Genomic DNA, 26,989 nt, shown 5'->3' on the forward strand with positions numbered 1-26,989 from the left:
TTGCACTTGTATTTAAAACAAAGGGTGATCCCTGACGAAAATGGCCACCTATAGTGTAGACAACTACAGGCTCGTATAAAATTGCTTTGATTGAAAATGCAGTAATTAAATACGTTTTGCATTCAACAAAGACTATGATAATTTATCATTAACAATACGTCGAAAATGACAGTTCCTTGACAACTTTAAGATCAATACCGGTTAATGAACACACTCCCCAATTATCCGAGTATTTATTTATGAACATGTATGAACGATTTAAATGAATGTTAACCATACAATGGTGTAGTTCTTTTCTCTAATTGTTCAATCCTTTGTGGTACTGAGGCATTAAAGTTTGTACATATCAAGTTATATTATGCATAAACATCGGGTTAAACATACACTTATTAACAATGTGTAAATATTGTCAAAGTGATATCAGTTAACTGCCATTAAACATTGAATCACTTGCAATTATCACAAAAATCATAAGTTCACAACCTTGGAATTCAGAATTAAAAACGCGCAGATGTTACAAAATAGTGCAACAAGATATCAGTTTAGGTAAGTACATGATGAAATGTATCCGTTTAGAAAATTGTTGAAATTAATAAACGACATTGTCAGAAAATCTTACACTACATAAGTATGTTTCGAAAATTAAAAGATTTGTCATGAGACACTTGCCGGCTTCCCAGTCAACAAAACGGCGAAAGTGACAATTACTGGGAAGCCGACAAAACGGCGAAAGTTACAAATACTTGACAACTTCAGGAATAACTAAAATCGGTTATAACTCCAAAAAGCGCAATTTAAGATTTAAGATATAATTTGAATGATTACTAGTATAAATACTATATGTATTAGATTGTATATGGATGAACAGATATGTCTGGTGGCTAATGAGAGTAAAATTTAAATAAGGATGCAATTTTGCAGAGTCAAAATGTCAATACAGCCATGTATTACAATATGTATGTAATTATTATCATAAACAAACATATGCAAAAATATAGTTCAATGTCGTTCGGGTCCATGCCAGTTGCTTCTCCTGTCTGCTTGCTAAAATGAATGTCCGCATCGCATAAATATCTGTTCACATTGTCACATTTTTCTGTTTCCAGTATAAGCATACAACCTTTCTTTGTAATTGACAAGCATGCTAGAAAATCTTCCGACCTGGAATACTCTCCAGGAGTTTGTGGATCAAACGTAAGGAAACTGTCCTGAAAGTACAATCCTTCGTCCAGGTGATGGTTAATACATTGATAAATGTACTGGGTCAATTTACCATTGTATTTGGAACATTTTGCTTTTATTTCATCTTTGATGTATGTTCCTGGTGGAACACAAAAATCTCGTCCGATCTCAGAAGATGTATAGTAATACTTCGTACAGTTACTTTGGAGCTTTGACTGCGTACTGCGATCCACACAAACTCCTGAATGTTTATCAGAACACTTAGTACTTGTGTATCCAAACTGGCTGTTATTAAGTTTGCCAACAATGCATCGGTGTTTTCCTTCTTTTACATCAAACTGAAATTTGTGGTAAACGGCGGCATGGCTTGAACCCGAACATTCTAAGACCGAATGGTCATCAGCCATGCAATAACATTGGGCATTATAGAAACTTATGTAATTCATCGATCCACGCGCCAAGCACTCATTCGTACATTGAAACAAGGAAGGTATTCCTGTTAAATGCAAAGTGAAATCCTTGGGTAATGATTTGGCACAACCGTGAAATGTGATATAAGTTCCAAGTTCAGCTTGCAGATGTATCCACAATGCTTCACCATCGTTAAGGTCTAAAATATTTGCAAGACTACAGTCGTTCACTTGGTAATCCGTAAGTAGAGACTTATCGATATACGCCAATCCCCCGTGATGGAAACAGTAAGTGCTGGCATAGTCAAATGTACCATGTGTGCTGTTGTTTGCACTTATTGGTATCACTAAAATAATGATAAATGTACACCGTCGTATTGCTCTCCAGTGCCATGAAAAGTATGTTACACTCAGGTAAGACATCATTCCGATCTCATTCGTATTCCTGTAAGCAAACAACAAACTACAGAACAGAGCTGTGACACTATACTACACCGTACTTGTATTCTTCACTATATATGATCGGAAGTACTTGAACAACATCAGAAACACTTAAAGATAAACATAAATACATTTGGGCTAATATATGTAGTAATATAGTTGGATTTATGAAACTAAAGAGAAATAAATAAATCGGGAAATCGAAAGGAGGGTCTACAAAAGTCAGTAGAGACTTCTTGCAAAATTCATCAGTATATTAATTGGGAGGGTTTTATGTACATTATTGTTGAAATGCATTTAAGTACAGTTGTATACATTTTGCACTGGTATTTGTACATTTATGGTAATAATTTCGTGTCCAACCCAAAACAAAGAGAGAAGTGTCTTAATGAAATAAGAGTTTGTGCGAAGATGGAGACATACATGTCAATGAACTCATCTGATGCCCACCAAACTGAATAATTTCTGACAAATAAATTAATTTATCATGTTGGAAAATCAGCACATATCTGGTTTAATCAAATTTATACTATTAATTTGTGCCGATTTTAATATGTTGTAGGGATGATGTTTCAAGTGGTTGATTAGTAAATAGTATGTGATATTGTTACGCGCTCGCTAGCCTGCCCCTCGAAAGATGGTACCTGGTGTAAATGAAGAGAAGAACCCTGGGCACTCATGATCACCCTTGGCATATTGTCGCGCTATGAAACATTTAATTACCTTGGTATCATGTATTCTGATTACCGTTTTCCGAAAGCCGATAGATGTAATCAGCTTCACACAACTCTTTCTAACGTCTAACATGTATCGCTTTTGAAATAGAATTGTATGTTTCTCCAAAACGTTTATACGCATCTTGCAACACAGATTAAACTATATGGCATAGCACTTCCTCATTATTCCTAATCTCGTGATTATAGCACCAAAAGAAAGTGTTGACTGCTGCAAAAATTTAGCGTACATGGTATCATGTATTCTGATTACCGTTTTTTGAAAGCTGATAGATGTAATCAGGTTCACACAACATTTTCTAACGTCTAACATATATCGCTTTTAAAGTAGAACTGTATATTTCTCCAAAACTTTTATACACATCTTGCAACACAGATTAAACTATATGGCATAGCACTTCCTCATAATTCCAAATCTCGTATTTATAGCACCAAAAGAAAGTGTTGTCTGCTGCAAAAATCAAGCGTACGTAGTGACCTAAAATGAAAGCAATGTATTGTTAAATGAACTGTTGAAAACGGTATCGAAATCATTTTATGGTATAGCTTGATATGAAACGTGGAGCGCTTGTTAATTAATTTTAGAGGCCGGCCGGAAGGCCGATCGGTTGCCGGTTGTAATGGCAAAACTTTTTCGCGTATTGTTTTTTATTGAGAATAACATGTTTTGTTTCTATTAAAAAGATCCAAATACTAAAAATATGTCTCGTATAATAATTCCGTCATGACATCGGATCATTTAAGAATTTAAAAGGCCATTAAGTCTAATTGGAGGAAACATTTTACTTTTACGTAGCTTTCTGAGAATATCGACAAAGAAATCAGGATAAGTATTACCATTTACTACCAGAGATTTAAGACTTTAATTATATTTCAAAAATATGCCGCAATGCTTCATCAAGCACATTAAAGGGTTTCCTCAATTCGTGATATCCAAATCCTTGCTTTAGCAAGTTAGCAGTCAATAATTTACGCATTGGTGTTTACGTTTTATTAAAAAAACATACTGTTCATTTAAAAAAAATGAGGCAGGATAATTGCAGTTTAGCCTACATATTCCCTTTCAATGTGTATTTGCCTGTTGAAATGAAAATACTTTAATGATACTACTACAACCACTATTACCACTACTACCACTACTACCACTACGACTACTACTACTACCACTATTACCACTATTACCACTACTACCACTACTACCACCACCACTTCTACTACTACTTCTACTACTACTACTACTACTACTACTACTACTACTACTACTACTACTACTACTACTACTACTACTACTACTACTACTACTACTACTACTACTACTACTACTACTACTACTACTACTACTACTACTACTACTACTGCTACTACTACTACTACTACTACTACTACACGACGATACAATAAAACTAACCAGAATACCCGCTTAAATCAAGAAAATGATTCAAATGACTATTATCAACACTGGGAACTTCAGGCAAATGTGAATTAAACAAAGGTCATGATAGTTAGAGCAATCAAGAGATCATGGAGACAAAAGTTGATTTACTCTTTACAATGAGTAACCGGTATATATAAGAAAGTCGAGTAAATAACATATAGCTAAGCAAGCACGAAAAACTCTTAATTCCTCTACTTAACACTTCAACCCTTTTTTTGGCAACTGGTATCCGTCACAAACAATTTGATTATACTATTGTTCCTACATTGACTTCTTCTTGTGAAATTGTGAGTTTCGAGAACACCGAGATTTATTAAAATATAAATTAAAAAATGTTAATGAAAAGAAACAAATCAAGGAAAATACACCCGAATACATGCTGCCCGAAGAACACAGTATGGAATCTCTTTTAAACTTCACAAATTAAGGTTTCATATTGGAGTAAATTGATACTTCGTGGAGACTCGTATGCTTCAATTATATAGCGTTCAATGCTGCTGGTTTATTTATATCAAACACACTTGCTTCAACTAGATCTTTATATTTGTTCGAAAATTCATTTAATGTAAATGTTACGTATGCAAGTTATTTTATTTCAAAGACTTAGCACTTCCTACTCTGGCAGATGAACATATGTTCGTAACATAAAGGAAGATTTTATGGGTTTTAATAATATTATTTTATTGTTTGGTATTGAGCTTGTTTCTTTAGTTTTTCATGTAAGTATTACAAAAAAGAAGCGTTCAGTATTACTATCCAGTTCAGATACTAGCACTGGAAGAATAAGAGAACGGTCCAATACGTTGTTAGCTCTGCCATTCCGACAATTGCGATAATTATAATTGCGTATTAACATGCTGAAATTTCCAAAATCAGAGAAAAAAAATCATACCACGATATTGTTTGTAACATTAGGTTTACTGAATTATTCAAAACACGTAAGTGTTAATATGTCTAAGTATTCGAGATATTTAATTAATCAAATTACGTTCTAATCTATAGATAGACAAAGTATTCATACCTTTCGAAAATATTCCTAACACGTGCCGTCTACTTCCAACCCAAAATAATTCAATATACTGGTATCTTCTCACTGCAACCATCTCACAAACATGTACATGCATTTATTACTACATAACAATGGAATGAGTTTCTATTCTGTTTATCTTGATCTATTACATACGTAGTATTATGGTTTTTTTTTATCTAATCTAACAGAAACAATTGATATCAAATGCAGGTGTTTCATTATATCAGTTTGATATTGCTAGTTTGTTACTGAACCTCTATAGTAAAGAGGCCTCATGACATTGTTTTTAAGTTGAATGCCACTTTGCTTGTATGTTTTTGCATGTCTGTAATAACATACTATTACCATGCTGAATTAACATGTGAATGTGTGTGTGTAACGTTTTTTACATATAATGATGGGGATGCTAATATGTCGTCTGCTACTACTAAGCTACAGCTTTAACGCACTATATACTATCTATGAGGATTTCACTAAAAGGGTCATGACATTGAATGGCTTACATTTGGGAAGCGAGTTTTTAGTAAACGAGCTCGTGAATCTATACGATCATTAACTATGACAAACCGATTATAAATAGCAGTGTATTGTAACGACGATGACAACCAAATGATCAATGAGATTGGAAGTTCTCGTGGTACGCCAGGATGAACTAGATCTAATATACAACAAGCAGATGCAAACGAGGCTGTTTGGCGAGCAAACACAAGTAGGCGAATACCAGCTGCTAACAGGCGATTATACCGATCGTAATAACTCGGTCATTATTCAATAAATATGACCTCGGAAATAATAAGGGTCTAAAAAAGAGTCCACCATGGCGGCGCCCATTTAAGACGTAGTCTATGTGTTAAACCGTCGTATTTTTAACACGAATCACAATCATTCATTGCAATACATTATGTACGTTATCAAATGGGTCTACATAGCTTAATAATATCTGAGTTAACCACCGGTAGTTAACCGATCATATTCTTCATTGAGCATTTTACAAGTTCATATCATGAAGACTGTCTGAGATGGCCCAGTTGTTATTATTGACCATTATACTAAGAGGGGAGTGCGGATAACGAACCGAGGGGCGTGTTGCGTATATTTACTTCGATGACGTGCTTATCTTTATACTCTTGAAACTAGGTTTCAGCTAAAATGTACATTGATGCTGATATATGATAAATACATTATTTTGAAACTATTAATTAATAAGAAGTGCGTTTCAAATTTGATACGATTATTTTGACTGTGTTAGATCAAAGTATGATAACGTAATTCATAATAGCGGAAGATAACGATACAATTTGATAGTGTCGGGTATGAACAAGCATATATGCACTAATTTAGACGAGTCGTACTTTATTTGCTATCCAGTGTTTATGAAAATATGAAGGGTATTACTATGTGCTTTTGATATATTTCACCGGAATGATATACCATGTACAATTGCATTCCACTGAAAATTGAATGCAGGGACAAGCGATCTTAATGATTTTTCACACTTTAAAGTAGAAATGTTTGATCTCACTTTCCACTTACCATTTTATGCACAGATATACTTGCCGATACTTATCGAAATCAACAAACTGCGATAAAATTATTATGAAAATGACCATGGTGGATTGGCAAAAGATACAATAGGCAAATAAGCTCATATTCATTATCGTAAAAATTTACAATGGAGAAATTTAAGCAATAATTGCTTTAATGATGAAACACCCAGCTTTATAACTACAGTAAGTGTCCTCAACCTGCGTCTTGCCAACAGAAATTGGTGCCCATAGTCATTTGTGCGCTGACTTTCATAAATAACCGATGTTCTATAAATAATTCTATTAGCCCCTCGATATATATAACTATTGGTTATGTTAAGAACGAAAACATTTATTATCAAATTTTCTGGCCTGAGTGCACTGCCTAAAATGGTAATATAGCATCCAAAGTTATATCATTAAGTCAATTATTTAACATTAAGCGCGACCGCCTATTTTATTGTCGGAGTATCTATATTATTGCGTCACGTATTTGGGTTTGCGAAGTGTAGAACTGACTGGCAACTGATTACATGTGAGGTATATACTGATGATGCAAACAAATTTTAACATAATCATTTAATTTTTCAATGGATCAATATTATTGTTTGCCAGTATCTAGAACCCGGATGAAAACTTGCTTTGCACGATTTGGGTGGACTATTTTGACAAAGGATTGTTGAATTTTCTTATCTTGTTGGACATTTCATATTGAAGTCGTACATATTTTTTCGGTCAAGTTAGTTTAGTATAAGTATGTATTACAACCTTTTTTGTTTATATTTGCAGATCATTTCACTACTTTCAAACAAACTAAAACTATTAAGCACTCGTTGTTACATTCTACACGTCCGTTAGTTTGATCATTTAGATGATTTTATATCAATGAATTTAAATATAGTATACATATTTAGGAGCTTTATTTTTTAATACGTGATTTGTGTATTTTTAAAAATAACCGGAAATCTTGGGTTTTGCATCTGTGAATAGTGGTGACAAATACACACGCTAAGTTCACTTCATGATAAGGGAGATCACAGTCAAATGGAATAAATGATATGACTGAGCTTATGGTACTTTTAGCGTAAAACTGTTTGAAGACTGTTGATTTTACAATTGTCATTTAATTGTCATTAAACGAAAAAAAGTATAATAATGGGCACGGTGTTAATTGTTGCACCATGCGTTGTCTTAAATTCTACCAGATAAATGGTTTCATTTAATTGTGTGATTGGCAAACATGACCAATAAGCATTGCCATGTTTTGACTTTCTCCTCTTAAGCATTGAAAGCTAGTGAAAAAAAAAAGAATTTGTAATGTCACAAATAAACGGCATAAGGGTTCATTGTTAAGCAAACATTTTCGGTAGTGGTCAAGGCAAAAATAATGTTGATATAAACTTCTTCTAGCCTAGAAAAACATGTGAATTTAAGATTACCATCAACACGTTGTGTTGTATGCACATAACATATAACGAGAACGCACATTAAATGTCATAGTAGTTTGTTCACTTTCTTGAAACGAATCAGCACAGTACTTTTGCAAAAAAGTATACCCGTTGCAATAGTATTTTGGATATATATATATATGCTAATTATTTATCAATGTAAAACAATCATTCAGTTAGTACGGCTGGTGGTCAATGTAACTGGACATAATTTAATGGTGTAAACGAAGATCGTCACTGCTTTAAGCTAAGGTTACTAAACCCTGACAATAAGTGAACCGAGAATATGGCTCCTGTTCAAAGAATCATTTGAAATGGGTGAATTCTAAAACAAAATATGATTGTTTAGCTTATCTTAACGAAGTATTGAGTTAATACACGTGTGTATAGAACATTCATAAATAACATCACATACTTATAAGTATATAAAAACCTATTCATTTTTTTTATTATTTCATTTTCATCACTCACAGTATAATTCATGTGGCAAAACATGGCAAGACAAATAATATACTCTGAGTGATGAAAATGAAATAATAAAAAGTAACCACTTTTGCATAGGTTTAAAGATACACATCGAAAGAAAAACGTTTTTGTTTCTTTAATTGGTAGTGAACAAATAAAGTTTGTCACTAAGTTAATGTACCTAGTGACAATAAGATGGTGTTTTCTAACCTATTCGATTGACCGAAAGAGATGAAGTGAGCACACCAGGAAGTGGAGGTAAGTAAGTTATTCTTAAAATTATGTAATATTTTCGTGCATCTAGGACCATAAGGCTTCAGAGAAGGATAACAATTCTCAAATCTAACACAGTTATATCACTGTTTATGATTGCACACAACGTCGCAAGTAAAAGCGCCGATGGAATACTCGAAATCATCCTGCATTGTTATTTTCTTGAATAATCTATCAATATGAAATTAAATAAAAATAATATGATGACATGTATATATCCCAACTGTTTTTCTCCCCAGCAGCTGTTTTACTGTGGAAATCTCCAACTGGTCATTCCTCCAACTTCTGTGTTCCCTAACTTCTGTAATCTTTAATTGGTGGGTTTTATCAATAGCAATTGACTGTGGAATTATTCAAATTGGAAATTTCCCCAATTGGAGAGTCGTTCTTACAAAATCATTTATTTTTTTAAATTTTAATAATATTTATGTATCTTGTACTAAAAACATTAAAAGAAATGTAATTTTCTGTTCCAAATTGTAAAAATTGATTTTTTTTCCGATTGCTGATTTTTCATCCCACGGGGGAAATATAATCCAATTGGTGGCCAACGTCATAAATCAATTTTGGAATTAAATTTGCATACTTCTTAAAAAATAATTGGAATTTGACTTAAAATATTTATTATTTAATCTGCAAACTTTCTATGTGTCGCTTTTGAAGTTGATATCTAAGATAATAAAAAACTATGTTTGCAAGTAAACCGGATTTGCAAATTTATACTGGATGCTGTTTGTAGATGGTATAATATAAAGGTAGCTATGCTGACCGAGCTTTGGAATGATATGCAATTTTAAGTGTTATTGATAATAATGTCGAATGCATATCTTAACTACTATTACTACTGATATTAAGTAGACTTTATTTCTGTATGTATTGACTATTTTGTATTGTTATACTGATATCCACGTTTAATGCAAACATAACAAATGGCGCTACTCCAACAGTATATTATACTGCATGTTATGATTGTATTTTGGGGTGGAAGACATGTACTATGGATAAATGAATATTGTATTGTTTCGTTACATTTTAATACAATACAAATATTAAAGATCTCCAGAAGTAGTCACTTTGTAATAAATATGCAAAATAAAGCGTACGTTGCATATTTTAGCTAATTACTGTTTAAAAGTAACGTTCAATGGATTTGATTGAATATTAAATGTTCTCCCGGTTTCTGTTTTGAATGTCACTCAGAACGTTTTGCAATTTTACCTCGAGGAAGTGGAATAATATATTAACGAAATCAAATGATCAGGCAAAAATGCCAAAATAATGCAATTGGTAGAGTTTTATTCTAGTTTCCAAAAGTTGGAGTTTCAAAGTTTTCACGATAGCTTTAATTATGAAGATAATATTTTTGTAATGAACAAAGTGATTTAATTGTGTCTACATTATCATAGTACATTTTAATTCATTACTTTCCTCAAATGTATAATATCATAACAAAAGCGTCATTATGGTGCTTTTCAAAATGTTATCCACGCAACAATAATATAATTTTAATCAATATATAAATTGAACAAAATTATCTCGATTTAAATATCTTAAACGCACACAACATACTTGCATCCTAATAATGGATGGCTGACCTGAAGTGTGTACTTAACAGCTTTAAGAGGCTTGTAAAATATATCAATTTTACAATAGGGCGTTGACTTCCCCGATCATGCCTTGGTTTCGTCTTGATTGTCTAAGTGGATATTCTTCTATTGTTTGAAATTCATTAACTGGCGACACGATTAATTTTTCAATTAAAACGGCATGTTTGTTTGTACCGTATACGTTTGAATTCAGAAACATTTTTCCTTAGAATATTAAAGTTTAAATTATGATGATGTATATCACTAGAATATTATCCTGTCAATACGTTTCACCAAAAATATTAAATGACGAAATTATTTCATTCTAAACTAAATGCATATAAGTGTGGAGAGAATCAGCTGATATAAATATACATGCAAAAAGCTACAGAAACATGCTCAGTAGCAAAAAGTTATAACACTTGAAATAACACTTATAACAGATAATAAGCTTCATAAACGAAAACGAACTATAAAGACGAATTAAAGTTTACTTCAAAAACAATAAATTCACTGTTGTCTACGAACAGAATACAGAAATGTATGCATCAATTAGAATACTTTACTTTATTTTGTTTATCTAAGTGTTGTTGTCATAAGGTGCAATAACAATTAGCGTATAAACATCGAGAAAAAGAAATGTTCCATTATCAAATTTTAAATTATTTCCTAATGACTGTTGGTTCGGCATGTAGCCTTATATGGTCATACTCTCTCGCATTAATTCCAAGCTGTACGTGATAACATGTATATAATTTAGTCTTGTTTGGTTGCAGTGTTCCCCTCCCATGGGTTGTGGTCACATGATATTTTCAGGAGGGTCTGCATGTCTTGGCACACTTAATATCATGTCTCGACTTACGTAGTTAACATTTTGTATCCATGTAGGACCATCGGCATCACTGGAAGTGGTTACATAGTCATTCATGCTAGTACTGACATGCTCGTGCTCGAGAGTCTCAGTGTTCACATTTCTTGAACATGCTTCTGCTGCGGTACGGGTTCGGTTCACATAGTTGAAAATGACAACAAAGCATATCACCAGTATCAACAACGCCGATGGAAGTATTGCAATTAGCATGACTGTATCGTACTTCATATTAAGTCCAGTTTGCTCTTTTGAAATATCTGAATACAGACATCGAAATCTGTTAATATTTTGACATCGGTCAGGTTCAAGAATAATTGTACATCCACGTTTGTAAAGAGAAACGCAAGGCAGTGTTGAATTATCAAATGTAAACTTGGCATTGTCGACAATTCTGAATGTTCTCACGCTGCTAAAATAGAAACTTTCAGAGAAAGCTAAATACCTATTAATGCCATCGAAATTTTTAGGTGGCATTTTCGCAGAATATGCTGAGCATGTCTGGTCAGTATCGTCTTTGAACATAGTTTTGTCGAGAATGCAAAAGCTTTGTCCAATAGAATCTAAAGTATCTTTATAATTCAAACAATTTCGCTGTACTGCTCCGAAACCATTGCTTTTATCACTAATACACAATCCTTGGTGTTTTTCGGAACATTTTGCGGCGTCATAAATCCTCGTATTATTTAGCAGGACTGATGTTATACATGCATATGTTTCCTTCTCAATAGTTATATCAATTAGTTCATAAATATATGCAACAGTAGCACTTTTCAAGATTGATTCGTCGTGGCAGTTTGTATAAGTAAACGAGCCTTGATCTGCCATACAATAGCACTCTTCGTTCAGTATCCCTACATATATATCTTTTGTTTTTTTTCCTGAACACACATTTGTGCATTCGTAAAGCATATCAGTACTGTTCAAACTTTCTTTAAAATGTGAAGGTAGTTTCTTAGAACAGCCAAATGGGGCAATATAACCTCCAAATTCCGCTCTGAATGTGTCCATAGTGATTCGTCATCATCGAGCTCCAAGCTTTTAGCAACAGAACAATTTTCTTCTTGATGTTGTTTAAACGGCAATGAATTGATGATATCCCGAGGGGCAAATCCACCATACTTTCGACATGTATAAGAGGCATGCGAAAAGTTTCCATGGGTTGCATTTTGCGCTTCTCCGGTATAAATACAATCAATTATTAGCTGGACTATTATCAAGCTACTTAGATTCATGACTTCAAACTTGAATTATGCAAACCGTCTTATGTTCTTAAACTTCCTATACATCGAAACAATCATTAAACCGCTATAGGACAGAAAATGCAAACACAAGCTCACCCTATTATACAAGATGTTTAAAGGGACTGTCTCACAGATGACAAAATAGCGAAAAAAAATTGTCGAAAAATGACATATACTTGGCATCAATGTGTTCAATGCATTGAAACTTAATTATTGAAGTACCACATAGTTTACAATTTATTTAATTTTAGCAGTTATTTCGTATTTTTATATTAAAAAAAGTTACTGGGTATGTCTACCGGGCAGAATTCATTCCTTATGCGTGATTGGCTAGTCGGCGTTATCACGTTATAATACCGAGGTAGGTTTAGAGCTTAATTATGTCACCCTAAATGTGTAACCTTGATCAGTAGGTCAGTAGGGAAGACGCCGGCCTTCAATTTTGGCGACGCGGTTCGAACCCGGGCTCCGACACATTTCTTTTAACATTTTTGGTACTTTTTATACAATTTTGACATCAAAGTGTAACACATTCTATTAGATAATTGTCCTGAGATTCGTTACCAATCTATGAGACAGTCCCTTTAACTCAAAGATTCCGCCCTGTTTGTCGTCCATGACACCCTCCAGTGTTTGAGATACAACCACTTGTCACCTTCGTAACTCGAGAAATACACGCAACATCCCATGCAGACCTCAGCTGTTCTCCAACTCTGTTCTTCCTTCTACTAAACATTCGTTGAATGCACTTCGTGATAAAACTCGATAAGCCTCATCCTTTCCAGCTTCCAAACGCAATCTGGACAAAACCAAAAAAACTGTTCCTCAGTTTTATAATGATTGAGAATTGAAAGTCGAGTGTTTACCAAGCAAGGATACGCATGCATTGCATCTCTCTAAACGAACACGTGTTTTTAAAAACAATGTAGATGATCCATATTGCCATTGCTGGAAAAGAAAGACCATGTTTCCTTTCTCTGCACACTTTTCCGGAACTCTTGAGCAATATTTATACAAAAAGCTACAAAAACAAGCTCAGTAGCAAAAAGGTTAAACATAAACCCGGTTTAGTGACACTGGGTAAACGCCAAAGACATATAACATTAATTCACAAACAAGAAACATAGAAGAACAGCACAAAACTCCACAAACAGCACAGTGCATACATACTATATGTACCAAAAATAGGTATGTTTATCAAGAATTGTTAGGTACCGCCTTGGAACGGTCAGTTAAATATAAAATTACTGGGGGTTTAAACCAGTTTATGTGCACAAACCTCACTCTGATCCCAACAATCCTAATTAAGATAAAACGCAAACGGTAAATCTTATAAATGTATGCATTAACTTAGGGAAACTTATCAATAAAACAAATAATAATAAACATATAGGTAAACCTCAAGTACTTCTATGATTAGAGATTCCAACTCTATCTGCAGACGGAGGGATACAATTGAGAGCACCTAATGCAAAAACATTTCAAAGATACGATGCATGTTGTTTGAAACTATAAACATCACAGACTTATAAAATAAAATGTTAAAACTCTGTGATCATAGAGTTTCATAATAAAAAGCATCTTTGGACTAAAACTGGGAACAAATAAGGAAAGCATTATTAAAATAAAGGCGACATGTATTAGATAATTTTTCCTTCCAAATGATTTGAAAATGTAGAATATTTGAAGAAAATGAAGTCACATGCCAAAACACTCCTAGTCATATCAAGGGACTGATAGCTTAGTTACGACAGGATGCTATATTCAACCCTATATTTTGTTTCAGGTATTCATCTTCAAAACCTAGAAGGCAAGTAATCTTCAAAATATTGCCTTTATATCCGCGGTTTAAATAAAACCCAAGCAATTCATTAAGTCTATCTGCCCAACTACCTGCTGGAAATATTTTGATTTTACGAATTTTCTTTAGAACATAACCATGAAAATCGGGATGAGCAATACTATTAGAAATCAGCGATTTAAGACTACTATTGTACTTTGATATGAGATAATAATGACCAATAACAAATTTTGAGAAAGTTTGCCTGAATTCAAGCCTACTTGACAAGTTTCATACCCCCAGGCCGAACTCATTCTCTTCGGCTCAAAAAAGCAAATGACCAAACAAAATCTACACATCAAATGATGTCCAAACATTTATCAAACAGACCAACCGAATTTAACTCATCATCAACAGAATTGCAAATTCTGACTGTATGTACAATCGGTGTCGTATATTTTATTTTCCTCAAACTACTTTGCTTTATAATTGAAACAAATGATTGAAAAATGAATGGTAAGTTAAATCATAACACTACAATAATCAGGGTTTAAAAATACTCATTGGTTATAATAAACATTAATCAATTGAATTATGAATGGCCTTCTCTTATGGGAGCTTGTATAATGGCGATGCAAAATACCTGAACGTTTGCCAGCACACAGATCGAAATACTATGTGTCTAACGAAGATATCAAGTTTTGACTGCTGGAGCTCCAAGCCATCAGCTCTGTTGGGCAGACTAGATTCAATGCCATCAGGGAGAGGAATCACGTGACTTCAACGGGGTTCTCACATGGGTCATTACGGGTCACATCCGATTTAAACAAACAAGAAAGTTACTTTAATAACTAATTAACTTTTCTGAGTGAAAATATATAAAAATATGTCTTAGCCTTAACTGCTTCTACAAGTGTGAACTATTTTAGATTGAATTGTATTTTAACTATGCAATATTTTGCCAAAATTTCAACTCGACGGAATTTTGTAGAACGATGCAACACTGTGTGCGCCATGATTCTTTGTTTTGTATACATTTCTATACATTTTCAAGACACACATGCGTTTAAAAGTTATTTATGTTTGTTTCTTTCATAAAACGTATTGTTTGTAAAATGTATTTCAGTTCTTTCAATGAATATCGATATTTTAAAAGATGCTGTTATTAATGTGAACTTTATATTTGCTGTTGTTAACGTGAATTCTTCTCACTTAAATAAAGCAATTTATTATTAATCTGTAGGCTTTACAAATTTATCATAAGATGCTTATTTTATTTTACTTAAAAGTTTGATTTACTTTTAGTGACGATTATGCATGCAATATTAAACTATTATTCTAAATGATCTTTCGTTCATAAAATGAATTTATATCCATTCATTTGATCGATTGTAAAATGTTAAATTTATGTTTTAGGTAGGCCGCCATGGGAATACGTCCCAAATACTCATTGTCCCTCTGTACGAGACGGAGTCGGCCCACGTATCTTTCGCCAATTATTAACAAAAGGTGAATAAATGCAATTGATGAAGTAATGAATACATTAAATGATAGCCAAGATATACTCTAGCCTGTCCCGTTTCATGTATATCTTCCAGTAAAAGAAAGTCAACAGTCAAGAAATTATTGAATGTGCATTCGTCCAAACATTTACTTTCAATAGCTTTAATGTAAATGTACAAATAATCATTAAACTATTGAATTATACAATTTTTAATAACATGTTTTACTGTTTGGGTTCGTTTTATTTGTATTTGACGTAATTATAAACTACTAAGTTATGGATATAGTTGATTAAATAAAATTTTCTTTGATATACTGTATGATTGCATTGTACATTATTATAATCATAATGTTGTTTACATATATATAATCACATTCTACTATGTTTTTGCATGGCGTTTTTACATTCAACTTTAAATACATTGGAAATTTGTACATCAATGACAAAACTATATGGGTTTTTTATGTGTTGTACCAGGTTTTTGCAGACCATAAAATTCTAGACGACTACAAGGCTATTTGATGACTATCATATCCCAAGCGTGTAAGTAATCAAAACAAGAACAAATATATTTGTAACTTGGCATTTAATTGACAATGCCATAAAATATTTTATACATCCGTTGTACGAACAATATGGTACACTTTGATTACTTAACTGGCGTCAAAACACCGCTAAAAGAGAAACGCCGCCAGACAAAGGGATATGATAGATAATAATGAAAGGTGGAATATTTGACCAGAAACTCAACCAATCGTATGGATTGGTACTTAAGAACTGAGAAATTTCTATAAATTAATGAGACGTTCAGGTAAGAACATCAGTTGGCTCGACCAAACTAATGGCTTACTGACGACTTAAAAGAGGCTAAAATGTAAGTCTGAAAAGAATGGAACAGCAAACACAAAACAAATGGTAGCAAAGGGAGTAATGTACATACATACTTATACACATGACAGCATATTACTGAAGTGGAAAAGACTAGAATGGGCATGATAAATATAAAACTTTGTCTACTATTAAATATACAAATGACACAATGAATGGTAAAGTCAGTAGAACAATGCATGGAAGGGCATAGATTTACATGATATGTACATATGTATACAACATAAATTGTCAAAAAATGCACAGCATAATAAAATACTTAAAAGTACAAAATGCAAACACAGGTACTGCTGTCTCAACCAGTCAGAACAAACCCCAGTTGTAGTATATCTCAGTTGGCTCAACCAATCTGAGAAAGAAATACAATAACAGCAAGACGTAGTATGCGGTACGGGTTAAGGCAGTGACAGTGAGGCAGGGCGGATGTAGTTTTGAAAGGCCGATGATTTCCATCGGTCTAACTAGGCTTGAATGGTGGTTGTAGGCAAGTTTGAGGAGAATGCGTGTGTTGCACCACCGATACGAAAGGTTTGTGGAGTGTAATGAGCGGATGATAGACCGCAATCCTCATCGCACTATTAAACAATTTCAGGAAGTAGGAAATTATGATGGGGAGCCACTAGGTTATTTGTATAACGGACCTGGAAGGAGGTTCGTACCTTTAAGGTAGGATTGGCATAGCCCTGACAGGACAAAGCTTGCGAACCAGTGATTGCCGTGACAGTGAGATTCTGGCTGCGTGACCTTGTGAGTGTTTGTAAGCATCGTTATGATGATACCCTGAATAAAGCCATCTTATGTGGGAGTGAAATCGATATGCTGTCGTTGAATCGTGTCAATAGGCGCAATATTTGACATGGCCAGCTCGCCTAGTCTAAACAGACCAAAAGAAACGCTGTAAGGAACATGTATTTTAACATAAATTGAAGCCGTCGTATCACAGTAACGTGTTTAATGGTAAAGACTAAATTTTTCAAGATGGGTAACGTGATTGACTAACGCCCGTCAGACGTGACCGATCGACGGATGTTGTGCATCATTTTTTTTAATAAATGTTCCTGCTGGATTCTGATAATTGTCTATCATATGGACATATGTGATTGCTGAAATATATTGAGTAACGGTAGTATATTTCAAGTTGCGGTGCATATCCGATTGATTCCGCGGACTCGGTGTGGAAGTGCAAAGAAGCATTTGTTACCCAACGATCCTCGAGCAGAGTTGTTTCCCATTAAAATGCTGTTTGAATATAAACCATGCGGCCAACTCTTGTCTGCTTATTTAAGGTAACGCGGTTTGAGGGATTGGTAACCTTTGTGGGCAAATATATTAAGCGCCTAAGGAAACATCACCCAGGGTGAACAACCTGACAACAGGAGTACCATAGACCTATTAGGTATTGAAGGTCTTTTAGTTTTATTTGTCGCTTTTTGACTGGTTTGGAGCGAAGTGTACACAATTTAAAGAGCTTGTCGATGGGAAGGCGAACTTCCATCAACAGAGAGTCTGGTTCTAGCCCCATGAAAGAAATGATAGGACCGGCGGATTCAGTCTTTACGGCTTAAATGTGGACACCAATTGAGTTGAAAGTGACCTGGAAGAGCTCAAGGTAACTTTAACAAGTGGGGAATTGGGAGGGCCTAATAACAGAAAATCGTCCAAAATATGAACCATATCACCAGTATTGAGGTTTTGCTTAGATATTCATAGAATACAATACTTAAGCACTCGAAGATGGCTCAAGCGGAGCTGAGACCCATGGCCAAACAGGTGTCATAGTAATATTTGCCATCGAACCTGAAACCTAATCATTGGGGTGTACTGGTATGATCCGATAGGCATTGGCAATGTCGGTTTTTTCAGGTAAAGCACCCTTACCTAAGCGGAGAAGCAATTGTACTACGTCGTCAAATTTAGCGTACGACACTCTAGACAAGTTTTATCTATTTTATCATAAATAGACATACTCTAGGGTAACTAAGGTGGTGGATGAACCGGTATTCACCAGCGGCTTTTTCGGTACTACAACGACCGGGCTGATACGTAAATTGGAAAAGGGAGGTTGATCAAACGGACCCTTAACACGGCCGGCCAAAACCTCTTTGTCAATATTTGACCTAACTGTGTCATGAAGTTTGTGACAGGACTTAAAATTTGGGAAACAAGTTGCTAAATACTCACCGGTGTAGCGAAATTTGAAACCATGGGTGAACCCGTGTACTAAGTAGTCAGCCAACTGATAGCTATTAAGAAATAGGTTTAAACTTGGGCTTTGACGAGAGTGGTGATTTTTCTATCGTTATTGATATTTTTGTTTGAATGGCCCTGTTTTGGCATTGGAAGTGGCAGCATGGTCTTTGCTAGTGAAGACACGCTGAGATGTTTGGTGTTGTCCACGACAGTAACCGCAGATGTGTTGGCGAGTGTCCAGGCTGTTGTGGCACTTTGACCTACGGTTGAAAGTCCAACATGTCTTTTCAAGAAACCGACTGGGGCGATTGGACTATCTAGCTTTGGACTGGGCGTTGGACGAAAGGTCTGCTGAGTAGGCTGGGACTTCATGGAAGCCAAGAGCCAGTACTCCATATGAATATGTTTTCATGGAATAGGGCATTGCACTCGGAACATCGGAAATTGTAAGTCATATTGAATGAAAGACATGAGCCGTTTTAAGGCAATATCGCACACTATTTCCCCGTACTTCATTAAATTAGGCCCTTAAGTTGGGTATTTGGTTAAGTAAATCAAGGAAAAACGAAGGAAAGCGGTCGTCCACTGTTTAATTAAATGGATCCTTTTCGTGCTGTTCTGCGGAACAATGCACAGTTGAGCAAGAATTATTGTCCATTTGAATGGAACACTGGTTAGTTGCAAGAGTGGAGGGCGTTAGCAAGGCGAAGTCAACAAAAAAAAATCCTGATCAGACTCCTCACTCGAGATCTGTGGTATGTGGTGTGGCACTTCGGAGGCATAGGCGGAGCGGCAGGCACTGCTGGGACGGTGGCAGGACCTCTGGTTGTGAATTGGGCATTGTTTGTGTTGACCCTTTGGACCATTCGGCCGGTTGCTGCACCGTCCGTGCCTTCTGTTTATTAGCCGGTGGCTTGGCTCGGGCTGAGCGTTTCATCTCCTGAAAGCGTAGTAGTGGAGATAAAACCAACAGAAATAAAAGATAAAATTGCATAAGGCCTCGGGCAGTCCCAAGTCTATCAGCTGCCTCAACGTGGCAGGGTGGTTTAACCCAAACGATAGAAACAGTCTGTTAAATCGAGTCAAGAAGTGCATGCCTTCACAAAAGCATATTATGAAATGCACTTATGTAATGGGCAACAAAACGGACTCACTGTGAATACACAGGAAAATGTTATCACCGTAAAAAGTACGGGAAATATCACTGGGAAACAATGTCAGCACATGATCACCGTGGTTAGTCACTGTGAATACACAGGAAAATGTTATCACCGTAAAAGTACGGGACTTATCACTGGGAAACAATGTCAGCACATGATCACCATGGTTACTCACTGTGAATACACAGGAAAATTTTATCACCGTTAAAGTACGGGAAATATCGTTAGGAAACAAAGTCAGCACATGATCACCATGGTTACATCTGAAAGAAAAACAAGAAACATCACCATAACTTACTTGTTTGCATGGAAAAATAAAACAGGGTAATCGTGCATCACCAAGATGTCACCAGGGATAGCAAGGTGAAAACCTACTACAGTAAGTAACAAAATGAAGCAATGCCGGATTTACTGTCGAAACATTTAGAGCACATGTAGGCACGGACAAGGAAGCCGGCCTTATATTATTACTCAATGAGAATGACATCTCGGACATGGAGACATTATAGCCTCTTATGCGTACTCCGTCTCTTACAGAGGGACAATGAGTATTTGGGACGTACTGGTCACTTTCAGTGTATGGATATTTGATTATAACTTCATACTTCTAGTATTTTACAAATGTTCAAGTTTTAAAATACTGTTGAAGTTTATACATTTTAGTATTTCAAAGAGGATTCCGGGATATTCCGGTAGAATTTGGTAGATTCCGGTGGATTCCGGTAATAAGGGGAATTCCGGTAATTTTATGGAACATACGAGACATAAATGTAATAATGACCATTTAAATTGCGGGGACACCCACTATATTACACACTTAACTGAGAAAGTGGTTTACAGTGCATTTTGGACAGCGACAATGGCTGCACGCAGACTGTGGTAAAGCTTTCTGTGCCTGTCATCAGATAGATGAACGCCATCTTCGGAAAAGCGCTCGCCTTGCCCTCCTCGCTCCAAAACCCTTTTAAAACTCCAGAAACGTTAATGTTCCGTCCGCGCTCAATGAGCAGAAATCACAATGTTTCAAGTATTGACCCGAGAGTTAAACCAGTATATATCCATGGGGTACCTTATGGACAATGTCGGTTGTATGTGATGTACCGTTTGTTGGTAAATAAACTGTCTAACATGACAGCCAAAATGTAGATCCTGCATCAATGCCAGAATGTCCGCAGCGATATCATCAGGAGAGAAAGATGGATGGTACAGGTCATTCGTATCCACAAATAAAACGACAATTTCCGGTAAAAAAATCGGTTATCACTTTTAGCTTCTGTCTTAAATCGGATATACTTGCTCCGGGGTAGCCCGAAAAGCGAACCAAACAAGCCTCCCGGATTTGAAAATTTTGATCGAAGTCGATGGACCGTTGTAGATACTTTTTCAAACGATGAATGTATTAATGACCGAAACTCTGGATTCGGTGATCCGCCATCTTGCTGATCGATGCGTGATCAAACACTGAAGGTCAACGTTCTCCGAAGATTTTGCACACTAATTTCAAGCAATTTACGAGTGCACTATTATGTACTCTCACAGAATGTTAATAGCAATCGAAAGCACATTATATCAAGAATGTATATCTAATCGTAATAATGTTCTCAATATTCCACTTTTATAGAGCACTCTTTGAACGAAAAAAATAAACAAAATTAATTTCACGCGATGTTTATTCGCGGAAGACATAGAAACGATGGTGAATGATATTCATTGGCTTGGTAAAGCACGTGATGACTGTCAGGCAATTTGATTTGCTATCGCTGTCTGATAAATATAGACAGATACAACACGACAAATAACCAAACCAATGAAATCGTACACCTTGCAAACTACATAAATACGTTTTTGTTCCAAAACATTTTATTTAAAATAGCTGTAATTAATTAAGCTTTTAATTTAATTTAATTTTAATTTAATAATATTTTATTGCATATTTATAAACATTATTACAATTGTCAAAATATTTACATACATGTATATAGAAAAGTTTGAAATAAATGTTATCAAAGTTGTATGCAAAAGGGTCGGGCCACAAGTTATCAACAACATTAGTTACGGCCTTCCCCTTATAGTTTCGTTAGAGTTAACAAGATGATTGATATGTAAAGTAGTTTATGCTTAAAAGAGCATAATGCATAATATGCTAAAGGTATATAATGTAATTAATTTGTGAATTTGCATGTATAAGTAATATTCGTTATATTATTATGAAAAAAAGAAGAAAAACAACAACATTGTATCAAACAAGAAAATGAAGAATTGATATAGAAGAAGAAAAAAAAGAAAAACTGACGAGAAAAAAAAGGACAGAGAAAAACATATAAAGGAGACAAAAGCACACACCCCAAGCACAACCCTCACATAGCGTTACATCAAATGTTACAGCGCTTACGCTTCCACATGGCTGTTTACTAATTCGTATACTCGCTTTTGTAGTTTGCTGGTGAAATCTTCCTGTATGTTAAATAAAGGCTTGGACTTGTTGAAAGAGTTTACTATTATCGTCATCAGTTAAACTGTCTATACCATTCAGGAGTTTATCAGGACTTAAAGGGTGATAGGGTCTAGTTTTTGTAAATAAAGTTAATCTCGCATTTTCATATAAAGAACATCTGAAGAAATAATGTTCAGCATCTTCGTAACTATTGCCACATTCGCAAAATGGATCGTCACGTAGAATGTTGTTAAAAAGATCTGCGTGAAGATTGCTACATTTGTTTCTTATTCGAGTGTGTTGAATTTGCATTAATCTCTCACCATGATAGTAGTAGTTTGGGACTGTTGGGGGTTTGTACATCTTTTTAAGCTGATATTTAAAAGCTGCTAGTGTGTCAGACATTTTTATTTCTGGGTTAAGATTATTCCATAATTTCGCTGAGGATGGTATCGTGGAATTAGAATACATTTCAGTTCTTCTTGCAAGTGTTTCAAGGTCATTATTTCTAAGATTATATGGGTGTTATTTCTAACAAGTTGAGGCATGTTGTCAATTAAATAATGTGGCAAGTAACCTTCCTTATATTTATACATCAATATTAGTTTTTGCATTTTTTTTCGATCAGCTAAAGATACCCAACCTATTTCATTTAATACATTGTTAATAGAGACGGAACGGGTAAGTCCAGTGACTAGTCTTGCAGCCTCATACTGAATTCTTTCTAACATGTCTTTCTCATATTTAGTGCAATTGTCCCAGATTATTGACCCATATTCTAGAATTGGACGAAGGTATAAAAAAATATTTGGTTAATAGTGTTCCACTTCAGTTTATATTTAAGTAGTCTCATAGAGCCCAATACTTTGCCTGCGGAATTAATTATAGAGCTAATATGTTCATGCCATTTTCCATTCTCACTAAGTGTTACTCCGAGATGTTTATGGTGTTCAACAAAGTTGAGTTGGCTGTTATTGAAAATAAGAGTTGGACGGTTATCATTGGTTCTTGAGAAGAACATAACTTGCGTTTTAGCAGAGTTAAAAGTTATAAGCCATTGCTCTGCCCAACGATGTATTTTATCAAGATCATGGTTCAATGTACGTTCAATGTAATTAACATCAGTTGAAGTTACAGCTAGCGAGCTATCATCAGCGAAAAGGCGCGTTATACTTAATAACGGATCAGCTATGTCGTTAATATATATAAGGAACAATAAAGGGCCTAACACGGACCCTTGGGGGACTCCAGCATTTATTGACATTTTTTGAGAGAATGATGATTTTACAAAAACCCTTTGTGATATACATTGAAGGTAACTTGAAAGCCAATTTAAAACATCACCATTGATACCGTATTGTCTTAATTTAAATAATAAACCTTTATGCCATACTCTATCAAATGCTTTACTAATATCAAAGAATACAATACATGTTGACTTTTGTCGTCAAACGATTTACAAATTTGATAATACATATCTACGAGCTGGTATATTGTCGAATGTCCTGGTAAAAAGCCTGATTGGTTTTTGAATATGAGATTATTTTGTATAAGATAATTATGGATATGTCTATGTATTACTCTTTCCATAACCTTGCCAACACAACTAATTAGGGAAATTGGTCTATAATTTGAGGGCAAATACTTTTCTACTTTTTTGAATAATGGCAATACATGAGCTAACTTCCAATCGCTAGGAAAAGTGGTCTCTACTAACGATTTGTTGAATAATATTGTGAGTGGTTTGCAAATTGTATTTTTTGTTTCTTTTAACATGCGGTGAGATATTTGATCAGGTCCTGTTGCTTTATTTATATCCAGAATACCAAGAATGTCTGTGACTTCTTGTTCATTAATAATAATATTGGTAAAAGAGGAATTGGTTTAAGAGGCAAATGGAGAAAGAGAAGAAGTTGAATCATCAACAGTAGATATTGACGAAAAGTAATTATTAAGAGTAGTTGCTTTATCGGTGTCAGTAAATGAAAATGACTGGTCATTGTTTTGCAGTGGTGGTATATTCTGTCACAGTTTGTATTGCTATTAGTTAAGAGCTTTACGGTCTTCCAATATTGTTTTTGATTGTTGTTTTTGAAATCATTTAAAAACTCCTCAATGTTGTTATAAGAATTTGTTTTTGCGTACTTTTTCATGTTATTAACTTTGTTTCTAAAAGTTTTGTATTTATTCCAATTTAATGTATTACCACTTACGGTTGCTACCTTCTTTAACCTGTCGCGTTGTCTTAAAAACTTTCGAATCTCGTTTGTGTACCATGGTTAGTCGTCGGATCGTATAGTAACTAAATAATTTGGAATACATTGTTTGACTAAGTTTATGAATATTTCTGTAAATTTACGTGTTGCTGTACTTATATCAAGCGGGTGTAAAGAAGATCAATCATAATTATTAATTAGGTCATTTAGTTTAGTAAAATCTGCGCGTTTATAGTTCCAGACTCGCCTTTGGTAAGTATTATTTTCCGGAAAGTTAAAATCAATGTATGCAAAAGTACCTAGATGATCACTGATCGAGTTATTTGAATTAAGTATGCCAGCGTGATACAGTTTTATGTTATTGCTTATCGCGATTGGGTCCAAAAGTGTTGCAGAGGTATTTGTCACTCGCGTAGGAGCATTTATTATATTTGTCAAATTATTTTAAAGAAGAATATCCTTAAATTTATGATTTAAAGTATTGAGTTGATCTTCATTTATGTCACCTACGATGATGATTTGGTTCGAAATTTCGTAAGCTTTCTCAATGCCTAAATGTAATTTTTCCCACATTTCAGCAGATGTATTGGGTTGGCGGTATACATTACAAATTATATAACTACTTGATCTGTCATAAACTTGCACCCAAATAGATTCTGGTATCATTTTTTCAATATCAAATAATCGTTTCGGTCTGTAGACCGATGACGTATAGATGAGAAGACCGCCAGAGTACGATGAACAGTCTTTTCGAAAGACAGTATCAAATCCTTCGAGAGCAATATCTTCGTTTAGAATTTCGTGTGATAAATGCGTTTCCGTAAAGCAAAGTATGTTAAAATCTGACAGATTGTCCCTGACATAATCGATTTTATTACGTATACTACGGATATTTTGATGAAAAGGTGAGAAGCTGAAATTGTTTGTGTCTCCTGGACCGGGGTTTTGTTCAATATCACCAGATATAATAAGCAGCCTGTATAATGCAGTTGAAACAGACAAAACCAAAACGCAAAGAGGGTCGTTTAAATACATCATATCCGCAAAATCGTTATCAAAACGATTTGGTATTGACAACGTGCCAAATAAAGCAAATATGCCTGAAAAGGACGCGGGAATCTTAACGGCCTGTGTATGCAGCCAGGTGCTCAGGAGTTGTTTTATGAATAATATATAAAATATAAGTTTCAGAACAAGGCTACCCAGCGAATGTACTCGTATACTTGAGGTCGTTGGAAAGCTTTTGAGTATGATTAAATGTTTTAAGCGTGCATAGGTATAAGAGCATTTGTTTTGTTAGTGTTTTTTTTTAAACAGGAAATGTATTGTAGGGCAGTCTAAGACCATTTTTCATCTTAAAGTACAAAATTGGGTGATGTTTGCGTCTACTTTCCGCCAGCGTATTCCAGTTTAGGCCACCATTTATTTACATATTAGTCGATCAATACTACAAAGTTTGGTAGCACCGGTTACAATTTTTGAACAGCTTCTGTGTCATTTTTTAGTTCATAAATACAATTGTCCCAGACAACATTCTCGATAAGAGGTCTAATAAAAGTGATATACATTTTATCTAAGGCTGCATGAGGAATTTCAAACTTAAATCTCCTAAGAATACCAATTCTCTGTCATGCCTTGTTGATGTTTGAAGATATGTTTGATTACCATTTGCCATCTGAAGATAATGTTACCCTCTGATGTTTATGGGTGTTGATTTAAGTTTTGGGAACATTGTCGAGAAAAAGGTGTGTTTAATTTTGTTTTTGACCTTAACGTGAAGAAAAAATTACAGATTCTGTCTTAGATGGATTGAAAGTAACTAGCCATTTCTTCGACCAAGATGATATTTGTGATAGATCATGGTTAAGGTCGGCTGCAGAAGTTACGGATCTTTGACAACAATGTAAAGACTGGTGACATATGCGAATAAGCGGATGTTTGCCTTAATTAGGAAATGTGATTTTTAAGACAGCAACATGCGGACAGTGAAACCGGACAAGATTTGGAACAAAAGGATTTACTACGAAACTTGAAAGAACTTGATTGGAGTGTTTAATGAACATGAGTTCAATATATAAGTGAACTAGAGTTCTCGGTGAAGTAAGTCGGTGAGTTGATGAGCTGTTCAGGATATGAGGAGTCTATCAATCTACACATTTTATTAGACGGATACAA

This window comes from Mya arenaria, chromosome 6 (assembly GCF_026914265.1).
Source record: "Mya arenaria isolate MELC-2E11 chromosome 6, ASM2691426v1".
In the NCBI taxonomy this organism is placed as follows: Eukaryota; Metazoa; Mollusca; class Bivalvia; order Myida; family Myidae; genus Mya; species Mya arenaria.